At 31.2% G+C, this 11,976-nt stretch overlaps 1 long non-coding RNA gene across 1 annotated transcript; it reads left to right on the top strand.

The window, feature by feature from the left end:
- Positions 1–860: 860 nt before the first annotated feature.
- Positions 861–2,720, top strand: LOC148763461 (uncharacterized). Its single transcript, XR_016025032.1, has 3 exons — positions 861–963; positions 1,613–1,696; positions 2,533–2,720. It is a non-coding gene; the product is annotated as an uncharacterized LOC148763461 (long non-coding RNA).
- The last annotated feature ends 9,256 nt before the right edge of the window (positions 2,721–11,976 follow it).

The raw sequence follows: 11,976 nt of genomic DNA, 5'->3' as shown, positions 1-11,976 counted from the left end.
GACCTAAACATACTTGACCCGTTAATAGGTTTCGGGTTGAGGCACGGAGCCAAATAAATGGATCTATTTCATTAAGGGCAATTTTATCTAAATTTTAATTCTCTTGGTTAAAAACAATTAAAATTATGGGGAAGTCTATTATCAGAAACGCCTAAAGCATGTGGTCCATTTAAAAAAAGAACCCTATATAAAGTATATATGTAAAGCCCGACCTTATAAAATACTATTCATGACATACATGTGATGATAGAATGATTGCATGCTAGGAGAGTCCCGAAAAATTTACAAAAGTCGGTATTGTACCTAGAGGTACAACAAAGTTTATTTAATCCTCGAACTAGATCAAATAGGAATTTTAAGGTGAGATTAAGAGTTTCACAGTTCATGGATGACTTAAAATGGTAATTTGGAGTTTGAGGATCAATTTGGAGTCAAATCGGAATTTTCACTAACTAGGGGCAAAACGGTTATTTGCCACTTGGGGACGAAATGAGAATTTTAGAAAAGAATTTTTTGGCCCCATTTGACTTATTGGAGTATAATTTGACTTATTGGAGTATGATTTGAGGTTTAGAAGTGAAAAATTTTAATTTCGGTATAATTTGGAGTATAGGGGTAAAATGGTAATTTTGCCACCTCAGGGGCAAAATTGTAATTTTTCACCACCAGGATATTTTTTCCAGCACATGGTCTTCCTTTGTCTTCATCTTTGACCCTTGACTAAACATGTGGTGGAGATAAAATGTTTAAATTTTTAAAATTTTAAAAACGGGCCAATGACATGATGCCATGTGTCATGCCTTTATTAATTTATTATTTTTCTTTTTAAAAGGCACAAAATCAGCCCATCTTCCACCCCATGGCTGGCCAAACCAGCAAGAAGAGAGAGAAAATAAAAACAAAACCCTAGAGAGAGAAAATCAAAGAAAAAGTGTGAATTTTCAAGGAAATTAAGTGAAAAAGGTGAGATTTTTTCTATTAAGCTTGAGTTTTCTTATTCCCAAGCATTTCTCTTTATTTTCCATGATTAAATTACATGTTTTCATGATGAATTCAATTCTGAAAAAATGGGTTAGGAGAGAGAAAGTTGTTGGATTTATTTGATTTTAATTTATGTTAGTGTTTTTAGTTAGTTTAGCATATTTAGAAACAAAACAACAAGAAAAGAATTTATTTTCTCTCCCAACCATTAATGGCTGAATTTACCATGTAGTGAGTGAGGATGAGTTTGATTTTATTCTAGGAGAATTGGTTAAGGAATAATGAATTATGAGCCTAGAAAAACAATGGGAATTTTCGAAGCAAAAATACGAATTTTTACCCATTAGGGGTATTTTCGTAATTTGCTGTTGGCACTGATAATTTGCACCACACTGAGGGACATTAAGTTAATTTGGGTGCAATTGAGGTATAGAAACTGAAAAGAATTAAATTGGAGTTTAAACGGACCCGTTAGGAATTTAATCGGGTGATAAGACGAATTAGGCCAATACCGGGTTTAGATAGTTACCAGTGCATTTTTGCATTCCATATCATGCATTGGTAGTCTAAATTAGTTTAATTTTGATTTAGTACCAACTTGGTGAAACTCTTGATTTTGTACTGTGTCGAGGTGGTGAGTCCTCCGATAAAGGCAAGGAAATTGCATCCGAGGACCAGTAGACAGAGTGCTTCGAAAGTCTGCATTCTAGACATTGTGAGTAAATTTACTGTCATTTTAATTATCTAGGGTGGTTTTTAGATGATTTCATGAATTCTATGAAAAAAAGAAATTTAAAAAGATAAATTTTCATGTTTTATGAATAAATGAGTTTCAATGAAATTAAATTATAAATTGTTTTGAAATTAATAGTGATTTTGAAAAATAGAGTACACGGAGACTGTTAATTGTGGCAATTTGATTGTTTAAATTAACTGGCTTATGATAAATCGAGCATGATTGGCTAGTTGGCAATTGTATTGAAATACGAATTGTTTGGTTACCTTGAAAAACTACGAATTACAAAATTGCCATATCATGTTATTGAGTTTTATTATATGGTGGATTATATATTAATTTATCACTGCAGTAGGGGGTTTCTATGGACCAGCCTTTTAGAGGGGCACGGTAAACCCCATTATATTCTTACCTCGAACGGAGAGGCGCGTAGGGTATCTCCTGGGGTAAAGTTTAGGGTTCACTTCACGCTAAACCACCACGTGAGGGAGAACTCAGCCAACGCCAAGGAACGGCTATGTTTTCAAAACAAAAACATGATTTATGTGAAATGTGAATTTTAATAGCCTTGGCGATCTCGGTAGGATGCCTCGGCCAAGGTGTCCCCGAGAATGGATTTATGGCACAAGCCTAGATTTTTATGAGATTCATAAGCCTTTTTACGTATTTTGAACGAGATGTGTTCTAATTGTATAACCCAGTTTATGATGATTTACTTTATTGTCTCAATGTACTCAACTCTAGATGTTTATAATGATGTTTGTTTACTCATTGGGATTTTATAATCTCACCACCCTCCTTTCCACCCATTTCAGGTTCAGTATAGACTGTAGATAGCTGATCTCATCGAGGACTACAGTGGGATCTGCATTTTTCAAACCGTAGGTTCACAGTCTTCTTTACTTTTGTTTATTCGGGGGCACTCTTGTTATTGTAAATTAAATTAAATATTTTGGCTTACTGTATTTAAGTATGTATAAATTTATTTAGCTTTTACGTTATAAAAATTATTCACGTATAACTCTATAAATATTGTTTTATAAGAAAATAGAATATTTTACTTAATATTTCTTTTATTTTCTTATTATATTCAAATAACCATAATTTCGTTTTAAATGAAGATTTTAGACTTTTAAACTCATTTTGAATATGAATTGTGTGTTTTGTACTTGTATATTACGTTTTAGCCAGTTTTAAAATTTTTGAGAAAAATGACCAAAATACCCTTGTGAGACGAAAAATTAATATTTTATTTGTTTAAAGTTGGAAACAGCTTAAAATATTTTAGAACACGATATTTGACAATGGTTGCTCACAAGGGAACAAAGAAACTGATAGTAAAGCCTTGCGGGGTTTCGGGTTGACATTCCGGGCAATAAGTGTCTACCGGGACACCGCGGCGGTTGTCACGGGCTCGAAGAGAGTACCGGGTCGTGACAATATATATTAAAATTGTAATCATAACATTTTCACCCATTTTAGAAAAAGAATTGTTATTTGGTAAGCTTTCTTTCGAAAGAAAAAAAAAAGGAAAACAAAGTATAAGTACCAAGTAGGCTATATAATAATCATCATCATTGGTGTAATTACAATTGCTTCATTTTATGTATTCCTCTTCCACTTCTATTTTCTAAGATATCTCGAGCTTGCTATCAATAGTAATATCAAAACCCCTGTTTGTACTTCATGAGTTTTAAATTCTTGTACTTCTTCCTCTCAACTTGTCCTACTTACTCAAAGTTTCTCTGAAGAAGACGAAATAGGTAAAGTTTCCAAGTAAAACCGCGTCAAAACCTACTGGAGTCCACACCAAAAGAAAACAAACAGTGCAATCTTAATAGAATAATATTTGTCTTCTTTGAAACTGAAATTCTACATAATAATCAATAATATATACAAGTTGAAATATAATATAGAGAGAGACTCGTGGTCTCCACGTTCCCTCAATTATTTTAAACTTCAAGCTCGATTACTATTGAAAATGGTTGTTTTCTTTTCATTGTGAATGTATCTTCTCTGAAGGTGGAGGATGAAAAATTAGAATTGGAGTCAATTGACCAAGCTCTCAAAGTGCATGCATGGTTTTCCCTGCCATTACTAAGATAATTGCCCTCGTTTAATATTCAATATTCAATACTTTCTTCTACAGAGCTTCCCACTTGTGAAGATATGGCCCATGGTTTTCATAGCTATCACTTTTAGGAAAACGAGTAATCATGATAATCATGATGAAGAAAGAAAAGAGGTACAATGTTTGAAAAAAATTTGAATTATTTAAAAAAAAATTAAAAATTATCTTTATTATGTTAATTAAATATTTATATTTTTAGTTTTATCAAATAAATTCATATGATTAATAGTTGAGTTATTAGTTAAAATATCATTTGTCATTTTTTATACTATGTGACACTGATGTGGAGAGTAAAAATACAACATGACCAAGTCATCAACCTTTGTTATCATCCATGATGATATATTAACATGTCACGTTAACATCACATGACATAGAATAACAAGTGACATTTTAATTAATAATAATTAGTTAACCATTAGTTATAAGAGCTTATTTGACTCAAAATAAAGTATAAGAGCTTGATTAAATGTAATAAAAGAATAAGGGTTTACAGTAAAACTTCTATAAGTTAATACCCTTGTAATCATGAAAATTTATTAATTAATCGATATATTATTTAATCGATAAATTAATAATTTATTAATTTATACATTGATTAATAAAAAATTAACTTATCAATGTTTTCTCTTTATTTTTTTTCAAAACATTGAACTTAATACATTTCTTGTGTATTATGATTATACAAATATTACCTAATTATCGAATTACGAATTATCATTATTCTATATATTTGTTTAACCAAAACAAGTTCATGAATGTAATTAGTTGTATTAAATAGAAGTCATGAATCTATCCATTTCCATAACAAACTAAAATTACACTCGATGTATACTTAATTAATATACTTTATGAACATTAAGTCAAGCAAAAAATCTATAAAAAGAACATACAGTATCATAAACGGTAAAACTAAGCACAATGGCTTTTCATTTCAAAGGTGCAAAGAAATCAACAATGACGGATGAAATGTATAAAGTATTGTGTGAGTACAACATAGAAAATCCAAATCGCACCCAAAAGCAATTGCAATAGTGGGTCAGAAAAGTTTAACTTGCAAGTGAGCTAAGCAACAATATCAAATATAATCAATAGGTTATCAGAATATTTATCAGCCAACATTGAAAAAAGGTATGCCAAACGCCACAAAACTACAAAATTCCTAGAGCTAGAGAAGGTTCTCTATGAGTGGTTTGTTCAATACCAAGAACATGTGAATATGACGGGAGATCTAATCATGGAGAAGGCAAAGGAGTTTATGGAAAAGATGTACCCTATAGATACGCCAAAATTACATTTTTCTCAAGGTTGGCTCAAGCACTTCAAATCAAGATATGACATCAAGACTGTTGTTCAATTTTGTACCCACACAAGTATACGTATCGCAAAGATAATATAGAAATGAGTACAGTGTCGATCCCGCAGAAAATTAAATTAATCCTTACTGTTAACTACTAAAATTAACATGCCCTAATTTTATCTAAACAATTAAAATTAAAAAGAAAATTTGAAAGTAATAAACTAATAACTAAAACTAATATATCAGCAAAATTACTTCTAGTGATTACCATACCTAAGATTATGATATCCCTCAACACTTCATTTGAATATTGTCTCTCTCTTAACTCAATTTAATTGGTTAAGTTGCTAACCTAGAGTCCTAAATTATTTACAAGTCTGTCAAATTTCTCATAAAAATACCTCTTCCACTTAATTTGCTATATGTTTATGTAAATTATATTGAAGAAAGATTACTAAGGTTGTGCTCTAATTTTGGCTACGTATGGCTTATAGGTGTATGTCTACCCTATATGCAAATCAAACCACCTAATCAACTAAGTGCATTCGATCATACACTATTCTATTCAAGGTCTATCAAAATCTCTTTCGTCAAGATTTAACCTAGGTTTCTAATACAATCTAATTAGTGGCCAGTCAACTAGAAGCATTAAGAACAGAATAAAATAAACAACTTAAATACATCAAATAAAAGTAAAAGAGAGATAAATAATTCAGACTACATATTGAGTTCAATCATAATCTTAGATTAATGAATTAGTTCCCCATTAAGTCAGACATCATCATTAAATAAAATTTTAACATTAAAAACAAAACCAAGATAATAGGAGAATAACAAAAAGATAGAAAAACCAAGGATTGTATTCTTGATCTCCAAATCTCCGTGAATCCTTCAAATTCTTCTCGACTTCAATGACTTTGTGGCTTGACTCTCAGTTGTTAATCTAGTGTTTCGTTCCCCTTCTTTTTTAAAAGTCCTCCGAAAGGTTGTTTTTATAGAGCTTTGGAGTTAGGCCAAGTTGGGTGAAGAAAGAAGTCAATTTCAGCTAGGATTTCCTCATTTGACTATGTGGGCTACAGCCTTGCCCAATTAATTAATAGAAATCGTAATTGCTCTAGGACTATTGTAGTGCATCAATTTCGACATCATTTTTTACCAACTTCCAAGCCAAACTGGGCAAAGTGTAAACACAAAAGTTGTATATTTTTCTCTTATCTTTCCAATGGTCTAAGAATAGTCTCATTTGAAGCTCTGTAGATAGAGATATGGCCAAAATACTAAAACATGTGCAATGAAAGTTTGCACCTCAAAATTGCTCTTTTTTTTCCACTAAAATTCTTCTTTCATCAAACACCTACAAAAGCATAAATAAATCAATCATGACCTATCTTAACCCTATTAACACCAAATTAAACACAAAATTAACTAAGATTAGATTGACTCACCTAAATTAACTAATTTAAAATAATTAAATAAAACCTACTAGTTTTTATACATTATTATAAGAACTAAGCTAAATTATTATCAAAATTAAGTCCAAATAACTCTATATTATAGAGTTATCAGAGATGTACTATCGTTTTGGCGAAGGATCAATTTGCAGTCCATAAGAGAGAAACTAGATCAATTTCCCATGAAGGATGTTTTCAATAAGCTGATCAAGATGAAGGTGAAAATGGAGATGGAAGGGGTTGAAAACATCAATTGGGAATGCATGTTAGAAGTTCTGAAGAGAGAAAAATTAGTATACTCTTTATATGTTAAAGCTAATTAAACAAAAAGATTATGTAATCTTTCTAATTTTAAAATGTAAACAAGTAGACTATTCTCTTTGACCAAGAAAGGAAAATAAACTTGTTAGAATTTTCCATGAAAGAGAAAGAGAGAGATACTCGATGGTTGTTGACTTTAATTGCAACATGGTGATTGGTGGGTTGACACGCAATGCACCAAAATAAACAAAGTAATATCGAATTCATATGACTACCCAAAAAAGATACTTGATACCTTTCATGATTCCACATTGAATGTTTCATTGCATTCCAAGAACTGCTCATTGTCATTAGTATAAGCAATGGGAATAACAATTAAAATGCAGATGGCAATGATGGAGATAGAACATAGAAGAGGTGAAAAAAAAATATGGATATTCATTCGCAGAAGATGAGACAAAAAAATTAGAAAGATAGAGGTTTAATTATTATTGTTATCTAAACTATAATGATTTTAAGCTACATAAGCTTTTTACCATCGACATCTGTTTTCGGAATTTCATAACATTTAAAGGGTATTTTTAAACTTTTCCTCTTTCACTCTTTATTTCTTCACCCTTCCCCCTCTAATTAGGCCATTTCTCTCATTTTAACCCATCCCTATTCATAACGCAAACGTTCTCAACTAATGAGAGAATTATAAAGGACAAGAAAAGGATTAGGGGATGGGGATGGGGGTTGGTAGGAGTTTGAGGTGCTTTTGTTAAGAATACATCAAGCATGATATTGACGGTCAAGACTCTATGTAGCCATTGTACTTCCAGTTTGAAATCTCAACTCATCGAATTTGGAGTATGAAAAAAGAAATAAGGTAGGCTATGGCTTATCTTTATAGAAGTCACTAAAATGGTTTTTTAAAAGGGTGAGAAAGGGATGGAGACAAAATTGTTGGTTTATTTTCAAAATAAAAGGTTATATCACATAATGTAATAATTGGATTATAGGTGGGTTTTTCATATAAATAGTTAATGTCTCTTGGTAGAGTGACATATTGGAAAACCACCTTTAAATCCAAAGGTTATGAAATAATTGAGAAACACCACAGTTGGAAAGTTTAGATATGAAAAGCAATCTTTTCATATTCTAGCTCAAAGATTATGTCTTATAGAATTAACAGTTATCCTTTCATTAGGTGATTATTGAACCAATACATTTATCCAAAAATTGTTTCTTGCAAAATGTAAATGTATCATTAGGACAAAAAGGTGCTCTGATGAAAAGATTGTGTCCTTGAGAAAAGACACTTGTAAGCTTATACAAAGGACTTATTGTCAACCATTTTGACACAGCAAAAACAAATAAGATAAAGAAGAAAAACATCAGGAGAGATAGAAGTGTTATGTTATGGAAATAAGCACAAACACTTAAGTTCCCATCATTTATTAAAAGAATCCATATTCTTTATAATCTAGTTGTTGTAGAAAGTAGGCTTTAATGCCAAACAACTTTGCAAACCCTCGGGTGTATCTTGTAATTTACTTTCGTAAAATGCAAAGATGAATTTAGACATTAGCTTTATTGTATCCCTAAGGCTATTCGCATTATTCTTTTTTTACATATCAAGTGGTGGGGGTGAAATAAGTCTTAAAGATAACATCTATTAAAAAACTTGCCTTGAAGTTAATCTTGTCGATTCCTTGAATTCGATCTAAACCCCATTTGCACCAATAATTTTAAGACTTATTTTTTGTAGTGTTGGAATTCAATTGCTTCCCTAAAAGAGATATACCAATACTATCCAGCTAGGCCATTTTGAAGGAGAAAACTTTATTCGTTAGCAAAAGTTGGACCGATTTGATGGTGACAAGAAAAGTGACAAAATGATTCTTCATTGGATTACAAGATAAATTTTCTTTCCTCACTTGATAAGCATGATATTACATTTGATATGCATAGAAAATGTATATTTGCTGGAAAGAAGAATTTTGTTATATTCATATATGATCTTGATATGGATGAGGTTATTGTTATGTCTTTTATAATTAACATACTTCTCCTGTCATGGAGAGATACTAAGAAAACTTTAAAGCATAAGAAAAAAAAAGATGTCTCTCGAGGACCTTGGTAATCATCTTTGAATAAAAGAAAATTGTTGCAACCAAGATGAAGTCACCAACAAGATAAGAAGGATAAAGATCCTAAACTAAACCATCTTGAATTGATTAAAGTCCATGTGATGGAAGACACAAGGCATGGGCATGTGGCATTCCTATTATACATTAAGGGATAATGATGCCAATATGTAAAAACTATCAAGGTCCATGTGATAGGCATGGGCATGTGATTAAGGTATAATGATGTCAATATGTGAATACCATTAAGGTGCATGTGATAAGTGGGCATCTGGCATTCCTAGTATACATGAAGGTATAATGGTGCCAACATGTAAATTTAACATCTTGGTAAATGGTGCATTCCTACTTTATCATCGAAGGCATAATGGTACAAAATAGATATTCAATATCTTTGACATGACATTCCTATTTTGCAATAAAAGTACAATGATGTTTATGTGAAAGTGTAACTTGATGTGTTAATTTGACATTTCAATTGTACATTAAGGTATGATAGTGTCAATTGAGAAAGAAGAATATGCATGTAAACTTGTAAAGTCCGTGTATGGATTAGAACAAGCATTTAAACAATGGCATCAAAACTTTGATAAGGTTATGCTAGCTAATGGCTACAAGATCAATCAATTTGACAAATGTATTTAAAATAAATTCCATAATGGTACAATTGTCATCATATGCCTATATATGAATGACATGTTAATCTTTGGTACCGATTTGGAACAAGTGAAGGACACAAAAAAGTTCTTGTTAAAGAATTTTGACATGAAAGAAATGGGTGTGATGGATGTTATTCTTGGTATAAGAATAATGAGAGATAATAATGGCCTAACATTATCTCAATCTCATGACATTGAAAGATTGTAATGATGGTAAGTCAAATTATACACTAATGTGTACGCCTTATCATTCTAATCTAAGGCTTGTACCCAACAAAAACAAGCTAATATTACAAAATGAATATGTAGAGGTGATTGGATGTCTAATGTATGCTATGATGTGTACAAAGCCAAACATTGTTTTTGTGTTTGGGGTGCTGAGCCGATTTACAAGTAATCCAACTAAAGAACATTGGTATGGTGTTCATAAAGTTATAAGATACTTAAAGAGTACAATGAATTATGGCATTTCTTATCTAGGTTTTCCTTCAGTTTTAGAAAAATATACAGATGCTAGTTGGAATTCAAATGGAACAAAACATACTTCCATAACTTGTTGGATTTTTACAAGTGGTGGGGATGTTGTTTCTTGGAGTTCTAAAAAACAATCTTGTCAAGTGGACTCCACCATGGCGGTTGAATTTATGGCTTTAACATCTACCACCCAAGAAGCGGAATGGTTGAGATATTTACTTTGTGAAATTCTATTATGACCTAAACCAATGACACCAATCTTGATACATTGTGACAAGGAAGTAATGGTATGAGAGACATATAATCAAGCATACGATAAAAAGAGTTAATATATTAGACTTCGACATAGCATTGCAAGACAAAGAATTAGTGATGGTATAGTCACTATAAGTTAAGTGAGGTCATGTGAAAACTTAGCGAATTTGTTTACCAAAAGTTTGAAAAGAGACTTTGCAATAAAGATCTCAAGAGAAATGGGTCTCAAGCCTATCAACTAATCTTTAATGGTGGGAGCTCACCTTAATGCTTGTGGTCAACTTGCAAGTCTTGGTACTAACCATTGTACCACATGGATGATTACAAGCACTAATTTATATTTTCCATCCCAAGGTGTATAGTGCTTGGTTCCCAAAATGTGTAAGGCAAAGTTGAACAAAAGTTCTTAATAGATCCATAATATTTAAATGTTGAAGTACTATAATTACGAGGTACTTCTGATGGGTGCTACTTATATGAGTAAAAGTGTGGCCATTTCTAAAAGTTAAAGGCTTGACTTTGACAAGCACTCATTAATGGATGTAAAACACAAGGTCATAAAAATGTGTTTGCAAAACTAGATGCAAAAGAAGCTTGTGTGTATTTAGTGGTTTGACTAGTCAAATGAAGAATCAATAGTTCAATACTTGGTCAACTACTCAATTTAGACACCACACTTATTAAATGAAGGTTTAAATTTGTGGGATATCTTCATTTATGCATAAGATTCTCAAAATTGTTGGTATTTGAAAATTTTGAAATTGGAAGGGGATTGTTAGTATATTTTCAAAATCAAAAGTTATGTCACATAGTGTAACTATTGGATTATAGATGAATTTTTCATATGAATAGTTATGTCTCTTAGTAAAGTTACATATTGGAAAAACACCTCTGAATTCAAAGGTTATGAGACAACTGAAAAACACCATAGCTGAAAAGTTTAGATATGAAAAGTTATCTTTTCATATTATAGCTAAAAGATTATATCTTATAAAATGAATGGTTGTCCTTTCATTAGGTGATTATTGAAACAATACCTTTATCCAAGGATTGTGTCCTGAAAAATGCAAAGGTATCTTTAGGAGAAAAGGTTGTATCCTTGAAAAGAGACATTTGCAAACCTATATAAAGGACTTATTGCCAACCATTTTGGCACACTAAAAACAAAAAAGAGATGCAGAAAAATCAAGATAGGTAGAAATGTTATGTTCTGAAAATAAAAATAAACACTTAAGTTCCATCATTTATTAAAGGAATACAAATTCCTTATGATCTACTTGTTATAGAAAATAGACTCTAAAGTCGAACAACTTTGCAAACCCTTAAGTATCTACTGATCTACTTTCGTAAAGTACAAAAATAAAGTTAAACGTTGGCTACATTGTATTCTAAAGCTATTCACATAATTCCCTTTTTGCATACTAAGTGGTGAGGTGAAATAAATCTTAAAGATAATGTCTATTGAAAGGCTCACTTTGAAGTCATAGATGAATTTGGAGTTAAAGTTTATTTGGTTAATGAGAAAGTAAAAGAAACTATAAGTAATATTTGTCTGCAATTCAATTTTGTATTAACAAATTTCAAAGATTGGAATTA

Source organism: Theobroma cacao, chromosome 3, assembly GCF_053813885.1.
Source record: "Theobroma cacao isolate CCN51 chromosome 3, ASM5381388v1, whole genome shotgun sequence".
NCBI classification, from domain to species: domain Eukaryota; kingdom Viridiplantae; phylum Streptophyta; class Magnoliopsida; order Malvales; family Malvaceae; genus Theobroma; species Theobroma cacao.
Note: the sequence above shows the minus strand (reverse complement) of the source record. Positions and strands in the feature narration are given on the sequence as shown.